This window comes from Globicephala melas, chromosome 20, assembly GCF_963455315.2.
Source record: "Globicephala melas chromosome 20, mGloMel1.2, whole genome shotgun sequence".
NCBI classification, from domain to species: Eukaryota; Metazoa; Chordata; class Mammalia; order Artiodactyla; family Delphinidae; genus Globicephala; species Globicephala melas.
The window spans coordinates 52,327,362-52,340,666 of NC_083333.1; the positions used below are offsets into that span (position 1 = coordinate 52,327,362).

The 13,305-nt window shown below is 41.5% G+C and overlaps 1 pseudogene; it reads left to right on the forward strand.

The window, feature by feature from the left end:
- Nucleotides 1-210: 210 nt before the first annotated feature.
- Nucleotides 211-7,524, forward strand: LOC115866272 (regulatory factor X-associated protein pseudogene; annotated as a pseudogene).
- The last annotated feature ends 5,781 nt before the right edge of the window (nucleotides 7,525-13,305 follow it).

The window sequence follows — 13,305 nt, forward strand, 5'->3', positions numbered from 1 at the left end:
GGGATCCTCCCGGACCAGGGCAGGCGGACTCTCAACCACTGCGCCACCAGGCAAGCCCTGACCTGTGAGTTTTCACTGGAATCTAAGCATACAATCTTCGGTCATTGTAGGGTCACAAAATGTTAAAGCCAGAAGCCACCTTTGGAATAATGAAGCCCAACCTCCATTTTACCCTGAAACGGCAGACTCAGCATAGGTGAAATAACAGAGATGCTTGTGGTTAGAACATGGGTGCTGGCGTCTGATGAACCAGGTACAGTTCTGCCTTATACTCTTCTTAGTAGTTTTTTCATAAGACAAATTATCTAACCTCTCCGAGCCTCGATTTTCCTCATCACAATATCCGCCAATAGGAGTGTGGTGAGGACTGAGTGAGATACTAATGCATGTAAAGCATTTTAGCACAGGCCCTGGCACATGGTAAGCGCTTGATGAGACATTAGTTATCATTTATGTTTCCATTATGTGACTTGCTCCAAATTTTTGGTAGCACTTGAACCCCCTTATTTTTAATTTATTTTCACCTGTTAGAAATAACTTGTGTCATGTTTCATATCATATTTGTCATGTTTAGATTTTCTCTAATTTCCTCTTGCAGGTAGGAGGAAGTCAGTCATCTAATTCTCATCAGTGATGCTTTCTAGAATAGGAGGCTTGGAGATTTCTGCGCATCCACCCATTATCTCCAAAGTGTTGTGTCTTATTCTAATGTTTGAGTGGTACAGCTTTTCTCCCAGGGTTCTAGCCACTTAGAACACATGATCTCCACTTTCAAAGTGGTTATATTAAGAAAACAACTCAGGTGGTTTTTTGTTTTGTTTTGTTTTGTTCCAGTTAATGGAAAAGTCATTCGGAGATGAACCAGTGAGAGATTATGGGAACATAAGTATAATGAAACCGCAGAAAAAATGCATTTGGGATATAAGGGGATTGGCAGTTTGCTCTGCAGGACACACAGGCTGGTAAATTTGTTAACCTTGCAGTAATGCTACCCCACGTGTTAAGTGACTGGATTGGGGCAGGGTTTGGGGAGGGTTTTACTGTATGAAATGTGGCTATAAGGTAATGTCTGAATTTTTTTCTTTTAAAAAACAAACCCATCATAACAGAGTCCAAAGGCATTGGTTGTGTTGGTTACACATCTCAGCCAGCAAGTTTCCACTGAACCAGGTCGGTTTCGCTGAGATACAGCCTCAGGGTCAATGGCACAAACCACTCTCTTGGCTCCTGGGTTTCAAACACTGAGGGAAAGGGTTCAGCAGGCTAAGGCAAGACCTTGCTGCTCCGTGGGTCCGCACATCAGCAGCGGCCCCTTCCTGGGAGCTGATTAGGAATGCAGGGTCTCCGCCCACCCCAGACCTGCTGTGTCGGAAGTTGCATTAACCAAACCCCAACCAAACAGGGGACGCGTGCACAGGAAGATCTGTCAAGTACTGAGGCAGAGGAGGACACAGGCGGAACGCTGGCACTGCCCTGCCCATCAGACTACTCAAAGGAACTTCTGCTTGACTGCACCTGCTCTCTGCTGTGAAGCGTTCTCTTGGGGGCTTTCATTGCAGAGGAAAAAGGGAGTGACACAGCTACTGCAACTGGGGGCTGGCTTAGGGCTTTCAGAGGCCGAATGTTTTATCTGGGCCAGGACTGATACATTCAGTGAGTGCTGTGAGCAGTGCTTTGTGACCTTTCTTACACAGGGGCTCACATAGAGAATTATATTGGTAGGGCATACTGGGAGAAGAAAATGACGCTGTTAGGGGCCAGAGGTGACCACCCATGGGTTCTGGCTGGCCCAAAGCTGTGGGGATCCAAGTCTTGGCACACAGGATGCCATGAGCCCTTTGGGTACCTCACACATTTGGACACTGTTTCATGACACAGCAGTTCATTCAGGAGCAGGAAATGGACCCAGCATGGCCTGAGCGGCTCTGAGCAGCCCTACCACCATGCTGGCCCGGTCATCCTCATAGCCTAGGAGGGGCCCCAGACTGAGACCCACAGCTGGAGATGAGAAGATCGTGACAGGGAAGTTTGGAGAATAGAGGTGATGACGACAGCTCTGGGCCCGATGTTTTTCTAAGCACTTTACATGTGTTAATTCATTTACATGAGATAGGAACTGTTAGTATTTCCTTTCTACAGAAGAGCAAACTGAGGCACAGAGGTTAAGTCCCTTGCCTGTGATCACACAGCTAGCAGATGAAGGAGCCGGGGTCCAGATCTAAGGTTGTCCGCTTCAGAGTCTGTCCTCTTAACCACTAAGCTCTACCACCTCCCCAGCAGTAGAAGATTCCAGGGAAGACATAGATGTAGTATTAAGTGAAAATGCAAATTGTAACACATAATATATTTATAGAGTATATTTCCCATTTGCATTAGAAAAGAGGTTCCTGATACAGGATATGGATAAAAATATTCTGGAAGGACTTCTGTGAAACTTAATAGTGGTCACCTCTGCACAGAGGGACTGATGGACGGGGGCTTTTCACTGTTTTAATCCTTCCTCTCTGTAAATGTATTGCCACAAGCATGCCATACCTGTATAATTTTGTAGTAGGTTTTAAAGGGATATGGTATCAGTAGGAATGTTACTTAGGAAAACATCAGAAAGTAGAACTACTGGGCAACAGGAAGGACAGAAGTTGTAGGGTTGGGGTGGGCGCGGGGAGAGAAGATGCAGAAGCAGCTTAGTGATACAGGCCCTGATGGATTTCCAGCGTGGAGTAAGAAATGCACAGCAAACCTTGACCGTCAGAGATGTTTCTGTCTTTCTGAGGCTCCACAGTTACCCCAGGCGACGGGGGAAAGAATAAGGGATCTGCAATTGTCCAAAAGCATAACCCTCTGTGGGGGCGGAGAGCCTGGGGGACACCAAGGAAATGTGACCCAGGGCCTCAATCACGGTGCCTCCGCAGACATCCAGACCTGGCAGTGGCCAGTTGCCAGCAGCTGAGGGGGTGTGGCCAAACGTGCAGGGTCCCACCTCCCCATCACGTGGTTAGTAGCTGAGCAAGAAGAAACAAACAAAACAAAATTCCACTGTTAGGAGCTGAGCAAAAGGTTTGGAGCTAAATCTCTTAAGAATGAGCTCTTGCAAAATCATTAGGTACAAAAAGCCAAGCACAATTGAGTTCCAGAATGTGTTTTTGGCCTCTTAATAGATAATTAGAATGAGCTGCTCTGTGTGCAACATAAGGGTCTTGCTGCTTTTTTTTTTAAATTTCTTTATGATAATAACCAGTGAAATAGTTTTAGGTTTTTTTTCCCCTTCCATATAAATCCAAATGTATGATGTGTCATGCATGGTCATATTGAGATTTTTAACAACAATATAGAAATAGGAGACATATAGGTAACATGCTCCCCCTTCCCATTTTTTAAAACAAATGCTGTCTTATAAAACCCTTGGATTTCCAAACACTTATTGCATTAAAACTGCCAGTCTGCCAACCCTCTTTGGATCTCCTTTTGGGCAACAATCTAGAGAAAGCTAGTCAAATAATCACAGTAATGACAGTGATAAAAATAGGGCTAATCTTCTATTTTGAATTCCAGATTTAATTTCTGGAAACAGCCAAGTTTGGTGGACAAAGTGGAGATACCATCTTTGTTTCCAAATGAGGTACAACTATAATATAATGTCCCTGATTTTACTGTGTGGGTTTGAAGGACAGCCACAAACACAGTTTTAAATACCTTGGTAACACTGGAGATCCAAGGACCTCAGATGAAAAACTCCAACTTTAGAGAATTGCTTTTGGCTCATTTAACTGAAGGAGTATACTAACGCTCTGATCATACCCTCAAGGTGGCTTTTGGCAGGGCGCACACCCTCAGAGGCCATGGCGATTTAAACTACTGAGGGCTCCCTGGCAGACAGGAGCTAAGAACAATAGATCAGCAGAGTTGGAGCCCTGCTTTCCAGTCACAATACTGCATCTGAGCAATGATCTGGCTCGTAGGATGGAAGAGAATGGATGTGACATTGCGCTCCAGCTGACCTTTATCAGTTATTGAGTTCTTACTGTTTTAAGTGCTTTACATACCTTCACTCATTTGATCCTCACAGAAACCCTAAGTCAAGTTGCCTCCCTTTTATGGCTAACACACGGAGGCACCAAGAAGCCAAGTAATTTGTCCAGAAGACACACAGAATAAATGGCAGATTTGGGATTTGAAACCAGCTATTCTGAGCTCCAGAGTTGGTGTTGGTGTCTTTGACCACTGTTGGTGGTCAAAGACACCAACAGTGGTCTTGTTGCTATCCCAACAAGAATCTTAAGCCGCTTAAGTGTGTATTTTGGAATCTTATAATGTAGGTTGTTGGGGTTTTTTTGTTTGTTTTTGTTTGTTTTTAACAGATGTCTCATATAAAAGTCATAGGAACTTGGACAAGTCACTTAACAGCTCCGAAGAAACGGGGAGCTGAAGGAGAATGCAAACTCAGAGTTGTGAAGGTTCCTAAAAAATTGATACAAAGCTCCTGGTATACAAGAGGCATACCCGGCCATTTCCTATAGAAGAAGGGTAAACTATAGAAAATACTGTTCACTTACTACTTTCTTTTTTTGGGCGGGGGGGCACATTATGAGAAGATTAGTATGATTCTAATTTAATGTAATAACATTTTGCTTAATGTCATGAACCATCATTCTTCTGTGGAAATAAAGTTGATAAAAATCAACCATCTTCCCTATTTCTAACATTAACTCCTTTTTGTTCATATCATTCAACTCATTTTAAAAATTATATATTTTTCTTCTTAAAAACAATATATACATTGTAAAAATTTAGAAAATGCATAAATGATAAAGAAGAAAAATGCCCATAATACATTTACCCACAAATAACTAAACATTTTGATGTATAACCTCTTTCTACACACAAATAAATTTAAATGAAACAGGATCAAATTGTATATACTCTTCTGCAAGTTGCTTTGTTCACTTAAAAATGTTATCATGGGGCTTCCCTGGTGGCGCAGTGGTTAAGAATCCACCTGCCAATGCAGAGGACAGAGGTTCGAGCCCTGGTCAGGGAAGATCCCACATGCCGTGGAGCAACTAAGCCCGTGTGCCACAACTAGTGAGCCCACAAGCCACAACTACTGAGCCCACGTGACACAACTACTGAAGCCCGCGCACGACAACAAAGAGCAGCCCTCACTCTACCCAACTGGAGAAAGCCTGCGTGCAGCAACGAAGACCCAATGCAGCCAAAAATAAATAAATAAATAATAATAAAAATAAATAAATCAACTTATTTTTTTAAAAAAAGGTCCAAACTGAAATACACCCACTCTAATAAAGAATAAAACCAAGGCTAAAATGGCCAAAAGGATATACCTGTAATTTAACTACCTACCAGAACAAAAATCAATACCCTTTAAAGGAAGACAATGTAATCCAGACTTCTTAAAATATATCACCCACAATGGGGACTTCCCTGGTGGCGCAGTGGTTAAGAATCCGCCTGCCAATGCAAGGGACACGGGTTCGAGCCCTGGTCCGGGAAGACCCCACATGTCAGGGAGCAACTAAGCCTGTGCATCACATCTACTGAGCCTGTGTGCCACAACTAGTGAAGCCTCTGCGCCTAGAGCCCATGCTCCACAATAAGAGAAGCCACCGCAATGAGAAGGCCGCACACTGCAACGAAGAGTAGTCCCAGCTTGCCACAACTAGAGAAAGACCCAAAGCAACAAAGACCCAACACAGCCAAAAATAAATAAATAAATTTATAAAAACATAAAGTAAATGTAATAATATAATACTGTTAAAAGATAAACTGAGGCACATTAAACTTTTGAAGAGTTCATTGGAGCGAACATTGATTTGAATCAGGCAGTGCCAAACTGAAACTGGTTAGAGGGCACTCTACTGTCAGGAGCCAAGGGAAAAGGCTTTTACAGAGCAGTCGCAGGAGCAAGGCAAGGACATTATTTAACTGGCTCTAGCTTGAGCAGTTGCATTATCTGGGAAAGCCTAGTTGGCTGTTTGTGATTCGCTGTTCTCAAGTGTTGATTTTTTACCCTTGAGGCATTTATAGAAATTGACTCTGGCTTAGGTTTTGGCTTGCTTACTTTGGGGGCCAAAGCGTTAGAGCCACCCTAGTCTAATGACTTCCTTGTTAATGACTTTCACGATAGTATGGGGTTTATTATGTATGTCTATGTAAAATACATGACAACAATAGCAAAAGAGGCGGTAAACAAAATTTTAATGTAATAAGATTCTCGTATTTTACATATTCATTCATTTAATATATTCATTCTAAATAGACTGTGATGAGTTAAGGATGCAAATTATAATCCCTAGAACAACCACCAGAAATGTAACTGAAAGACAGGATAGTTAGGGCGTTTGGGATTGACATGTACACAATGTTATATTTAAAATGGATAACCAACAAGAACCTACTGTATAGCACAGGGAACTCTGCTCAATATTATGTAACAACCTAAATGGGAAAATAATTTGGAAAAGAATAGATACATGTATATGTATAACTGAATCACTTTGCTGTACACCTGAAACTAACACAACATTGTTAATCAACTATATTCCAGCCCCTTTTCCTCTCGCGGGTCCCGGGTCTTGGTTTGCTAAGTGCACTTGGGACCGGCAGGTGCTGAAAGGTTGGGGTCGTGGACCCTCGCCGGGTCTCAGCAGCACGGAGGTGCGGGCTGTCGCCGAGGGCGCGGGGCCGGCGCCGCTAGCGGGGCGCTCCGCCCCGGGACCCCCGCCCCTGCCCCCGGCCAGGCCCTGGCTCCAGCCCCCGTCCCGGCTGCGGCCTCACAGTTTACCCTGCTGGTGATGCGCCCCTGTGGAGAGCAGGACGCGGCTGCGGCCGGAATGTGTCCTGCGGCAGGCTCCGGCCCTGGGGGGGCAGCGCCAGGGCTGGCAAGCCCGTTCGGTACCTGTGCGAAGTGGCGGGGGATGGCGAGGAGGAGGCGAGGGAAGGTGAGACAGACCTGCTGTACACTTCGGACCCCGGGGGGAGGCGAGAGCACGGCTAGTTTGGAGGATCTGGAGGACGAGGAGACCCACTCTGGGGGAGAGGGCGGCAGTGCGGGAACCCGGGGCCGGGGCAGAGGCAGGGGCAGCGGCGGGGGCCTCATGAGCAAGACCTGCACCTACGAGGGCTGCAGCGAGACCACGAGCCAGGTGGCCAAACAGCGCAAGCCGTGGATGTGCAAGAAACATCGCAACAAGATGTACAAGGATAAGCACAAGAAGAAGAAAAGTGACCAAGCCCTGAACTGCAGTGCGGCCGCCCAGGCTGGCAGCGCGGGAAACGTCAAACTTGAGGAAAGTGCAGATAATATACTCTCTACTGTTAAACAGAGAACAGGATCTTTTGGGGATCAACCTGCAAGACCTACTCTTTCAGAACAAGTGTTAAATCAAAAAAGACTTCTTACTAAGAAGTCCAGAAGTGGTGCAGTTTTTACAGAAACAGCAACAACTATTATATTAGCAAGTTTTGGAGCAAAGACAACAGCAGTTTCCAGGAACATCAGTGTGAGGGAATTTATCAAGAAGATCTATACTTTTTTTATCTTATTGTAGTGGGTGGACATATTTTTATACTAAAGATAAATGGGGTAAGATTTGCCAGTAGAAGGTAAACAGTCATTTTCCTGTCACTGTATGTGTCCATTTGGGGACGATAAGTTTTGCACATTGTGCATCTAATCCTTTCAGATCACTGTGGATGTGAAGAAATCAGCTTATCTTTCCAAAGTCATATTTAATTACAATGTTTTTTTAAACAATGTGTTCCTCTTCAGTCATTGTTATTGAAGGTAATGAAGTAGTTGCTTTCTGTGGGAGTCAGGAAGTTAATAGATTTTAATCTTGGATCTCAGTGATTCTCATTAAGGGGCAGTTGGAAACATATGGGTATGTTTTTGCTTGTCACAGCGACCTTGAAAACTGCTGGGTTTTAGTGAATAGGACAGGAATGCTAAGTGTCTGGAATGGTCCCCCACAACTAAAGATTATGTTACACGCAATGCCAATAATCCTCCTGTTTAGAAACACTGAGAGCTATTTGTGATGATAAAATGTAGTTGGGCACCTAGAATTGGGTTCTTGTAATAACCTTTTCTTTGCAGTCAAGACTGGAGCTGTCAAAGAGGTAAGCATATTTTCTGTGTATAAGGAAAGTGATCACTGTTAAATAGCTGTGAGATTAGGATGTGCATCTCCTTTCAGAGATACGCTGGTAAAACCCGAGAGGCATTAACCAAGTACCCTGGAATGAATGCATCTCCTAAAGTTGGCTTCTCTACTTCTTGTTCCCTATTTGTGTTGATCTTATTTAAAACAGGCAGTCCTGTGTGTAGAATTTGTGAACAGTACAAATGTGTCTCATCCCACCAATGTCAGGACAAAATTACTCTTTTATACTCATTTCTTTTTCAAAAAGAGATCCTGAGTGTAAGAGTAACACTCCAGCATTTTCTCAGTGTTTTTCAAAATTGAGCTATTTTAAGATTGTGTTATTCCTAAGTAATGTTCAAAGAGTGATGGGTAATCTGGATAGATGCCTTTTTCTTGTATTTTCTCCCAGGAAAACTTTTAAAAGGCAAAGCTTACCAATAAGAGTATCAAATCAAATGTCAAGAAAGTATTTCCAGTGTTAGGACAATAAATGCATATGCCTCAAGTTAAACTTGTGCAAAAATTTGTTAGTTTCTTGGGTTTTAAACTCTGAAACATATATCAAGTTAAACTTAGTCATGGCTGTTCTAAGATGTACTTAAGGAGAGAAGGAATCTTTTTGTTCATTTTATTTATTTATTTATTTTTGATTGCGTTGGGTCTTCATTGCTGCACGCAGGCTTTCTTTATTTGCGGCGAGCAGGGGCTACTCTTTGTTGCGGTGCGTGGTCTTCTCATTGCGGTGGCTTCTCTTGTCGCAGAGCATGGGCTCTAGGTGCACAGGCTTCAGTAGTTGTGACTCACGGGCTCTAGAGTGCAGGCTCAGTAGCTGTGGCACACGGGCTTAGTTGCTCCACGGCATGTGGGATCTTCCCAGACCAGGGCTCGAACCTGTGTCCCTTGCATTGGCAGGCGGATTCTTAACCACTGTGCCACAAGGGAAGCCCTCTTTTTGTTCATTTTTGATATATGTTTTATACCTGCATATCTGTGCACAAACGCTTTTACCAGAATTATTCATTAAAGTCCAGTTATTGACCTTTGGAAAAAAAAACTATATTCCAATATAAAATAAAAAGTTAAAAAAAGAAAGAAATAGAAGTATAGGCAAAAGGCCAATAAGAGGAAATGAAAATGAAATGTATAGCATATTGGATTAGTCCAAAAGAAGACTGGAAAAGAGGAACATAGGGAAAAAAAACACAAAGAGACAACCAAAAAACAAGTAGCATTTTGGTGGACTTAAAATCAATAAGTACGTTAAATACAAATGGACTAAACACACTAATTAAAAGGCTGAGCTTGTCAGACTGCATAAAAAGCAAGACCCAAATATGTTCAGTATACAAGAGACACACTTTAAACATAAAGACACAGAGAAATAGAAATTAACACGTTAGGGCTCCCCTGGTGGCACAGTGGTTGAGAGTCCGCCTGCCGATGCAGGGGACACGGGTTCGTGCCCCGGTCCGGGAAGATCCCACATGCTGCGAAGAGGCTGAGCCCGTGAGCCGTGGCCGCTGAGCCTGCGCATCCAGAGCCTGTGCTCCACAACGGGAGAGGCCACAGCGGTGAGAGGCCCGTGTACCGCAAAAAAAAAAAAAAAAAAAAAAGAAATTAACACGTTAGAAAGCTATACCATGCAATGTGTACGTACTTGTATTAGTTTCCTAGCGTTGCCATAACAAAGTACCACAGACTAGGAGATGTAAAACAAAAATTTATTCTCTCACAGTTCTAGAGGCTGGAAGTCTGAAATCAAGGTATCGGAGGGCCACGCTTCCTCTGGAATCTGTAGGAAAGGCTTTCTTGCTTCTTCCTAGCTTATGAGGATTTTCTGGCAATCTTTGGTGTCCCTTGGCTTGCAGCTACAGCAGTTCAATCTGTGCCTTCAGTGGCATCTGAATTTGTCTTCACATGGCATTTTCCTATATCATGTTGAATTAGGGCCCACCGTAATGACCCCATCTTAATTGATTATACCTCCAAAACTGTATGTCTAAATCAGGAGTTAGGACTTCAACATATATTTTGCTTATGTTGGCTGCCAAAGCATTAGAGCCACCCTATTTTGGGAGGATATAATTCAATGCATAATAGTGCCTAATAATAAAGCTTCACAATACATGGGGGAAAAAAGGGACAAATACAAAGTGAGAAAGAGACAAGTTCATTATCATATTGAAATTAACATCCTGCCAGTCTCAACATGTTTCAAAAGACAAACATCTGAGATAGTAGAGCTGACTAAAATGGAATTATATTAGTAATTAATAACAATAAGATATACTGGAAAGCACTAGATAGTGGGAAATGAAGCCATATCTTTATACGTAATTACAAAGAAATTACAAAGAAGAAATTATAAAGGAAATTAGAAAATATTTTGAATGAAATTGATAATGAAAACACTTATCAAAACTTGTGGAATATAACTAAAACAGTGCTTAGAGGGAGATTTATATTTTTAAACACCTATATTAGACAAGAAGAAGGTTTAACAATAATGATCTGATGTTCCAGCTTAATAAACTTGAAAAAGAAGAGCAAATTAAACCAAAAGTAAATAGAAGGAAATAACAGATATGAGGAGAAATCAATGAAAAAAAGAGCAGACAGAGAAAATTAAAGCCAAAAGCTGGTTCTCTGAAAAAATTAATAAAATAAATAATCTATTAGATGGATTAATCAAGAAAAAAGAAAGAAAACAGATTACTTAAATCAGGAACGAAAGAGGGGTTATTACTACAGTGTCTACTGACATTGAAAAAGTAATATGGCAGAATAAGGACCCCTGAAAATTCTGCCTCCATAAAAGAAAACTAGCAAAAATTGTCAGGATCAACTTTTTCAGAACTCTGTAAATTAGCAAAAAGCTTGCAACAATTCAGAAAAATGCTTATTCAAAAAAAGTGGTTGAATCTTGGTAAGAACAGCAAGCTTTGTGGGGTTTTAACTTGACCTTTTCCCATTACCCCCACCCTAGCTCCATGGTAGTCTTAAAAACCAATAGTCTGCAAATAACTCCAAGCCCTTGGAAAACACTGGGAAACTTACTGGTTTTAGGCACTTAAGGAAATCCTTATCTAGTCATTAGCTGATCATGAAGCTAACCAAGCAGACAGTTTAGAGAAACACATGATGAAGAATACACACTTTACGGAATTAATTCAGAAAAGTCACTAAACAAATAACAACAACAGACAGCCACAACAACAAACCCTAGGAAGGGGGGAATCTGGTGTCCACAGTGCTACATTGTATTATTTTAAATGTCCATGTCCAGCTTTGAACAAAAAATTGATGACAATTGGTGATACATACAAAGAAACAAGAAAACATGGCTCATATAAGAAAAAAAAATCAACAGAAACTGTCCCTGAGTAGGCACAGATGTTGGACTTTCTAGACAAATACTTTACAACAGTTATTTTAAATATGTTCCAAGAACATTAGGAAATCATGTCTGAAGAAATAAAGGAAAGCATGAGAATGAGGTCTCTTTAAATAGAGTATCAGTAAGGAAACAGAAATTATTATTATTTTTTAAAAAGAACCAAATGGAAATTCTGGAGTTGAAAAGTACAATAACTGAAATGAAAAATTCACTAGAAGGGCTCAACAGCAGATTTGATCAGGCAGAAGAGAGGATTCATGAATCAGGAGACAGATCAATTGAGATGATTCAGTCTGTGAATCAGAAAAGAAAAAGAATAAAGAAAAATGAACAGAGGCTCAAACACCTGTGAGACATCAACAAGCTCACCAACATACACATGATGGGAGTTCCTAAATGAGAGGAGAGGAAGGAGGGCAGAAAGAAAATTGGAAGAAATAACAAAGGAATAAAAAGAGTATACTAGAAAATATTTAACACAGAAGAAGGCAGTAATGGAGAAATTGAAGAGCAAAAAAGATATATCACATAAAAATAGGTAGTGAATGGCAGACGTAAATCCTACTTCTTAGTAATTTAATGTAAATGGATTAGATGCTCCAATTAAAAGGCAGAGACTGGCAGAATGCACAAAAAACATGATCTGACTACATTCTGTCCACAAGAACCACACTTTAGTTTCAAAGACACCAATAGGTTGAAAGTAAAAGGAGACACCATGCAAATAGTAACCAATAAGAAGACAGACCACATTTGGGTCTCAATAAATTTAAAGGATTGAAATAATACAAAGTATATTCTCTAACCACAGTGGAATGTATTTAGGTAGGTCTTAGTAAATATCTACTGCATAGAATTTGATACACATAAAGTGTGCCCCTCCTGGTGTTCTTCACTGGCAAACCAGCCTTTTTAAACTTCTCTGCCTGGAAGGAGAGTTCTACAAGCCTTCTGGCATGAGTCAGGTCACCTCGCACACAAGAGCTAGGTCAGAGGGGATTTCATAATGTTCATTTCCTGGAAACTGCTCCCCATGGAGGCGGGGCAGCATTTTATAGTAGGAAATGCTTTGCTTCTGGAATCAGATAGTCTGGATGCCAATAACCATTACCTTTGGCAAGTTATTTAGTTTCTCTAAGCCTCAGTTTTCTCATTTGTGCCATGAGATAACTATACCTCAAAGATTTAGTGGGAGAATTAAATGAGGTACTAAATAGCTAAATACATAAATCTTAATTTCCTACCCTCCTCATTCTTCTGTCTTCCTTCTTCTCATGGAAATAACAACGCAATATGAAAGAGAAGAAATGGGTAAAGAGTCCTGGAGGAATAGAATTACTATTATTATATTACTATAGTAATTACTATTACTGTTACTATTACTACAGGAAAAGCGGGAATTAGAATATTAAATAAAGCAATCCTGAGCTAGTATCCTAGTCCTATTTTGTATAAAATACGTGACCTTCATCTGTAAAATGATACAATGACTTCTGTCTTGTAGTGCTTACAAGGATTATAAGAGATTATAAGGATATCTATGACTTGTCTAGCACCCAGCAGGTGCCCAATAAATGGTAGTGATCACTATTAGCATTTACCTTGTCCTCCTTTTTGCTGCCCACCCTATCCCCAAAGCAAACTCCAGCTTATTCCTCCCAAAACACTTTCTCTTCGCTCCCCATCCCCTCTCTTGAACACTTCTCCCTTATTGTACACCCACTTTACCTGCACCCAGGCCAG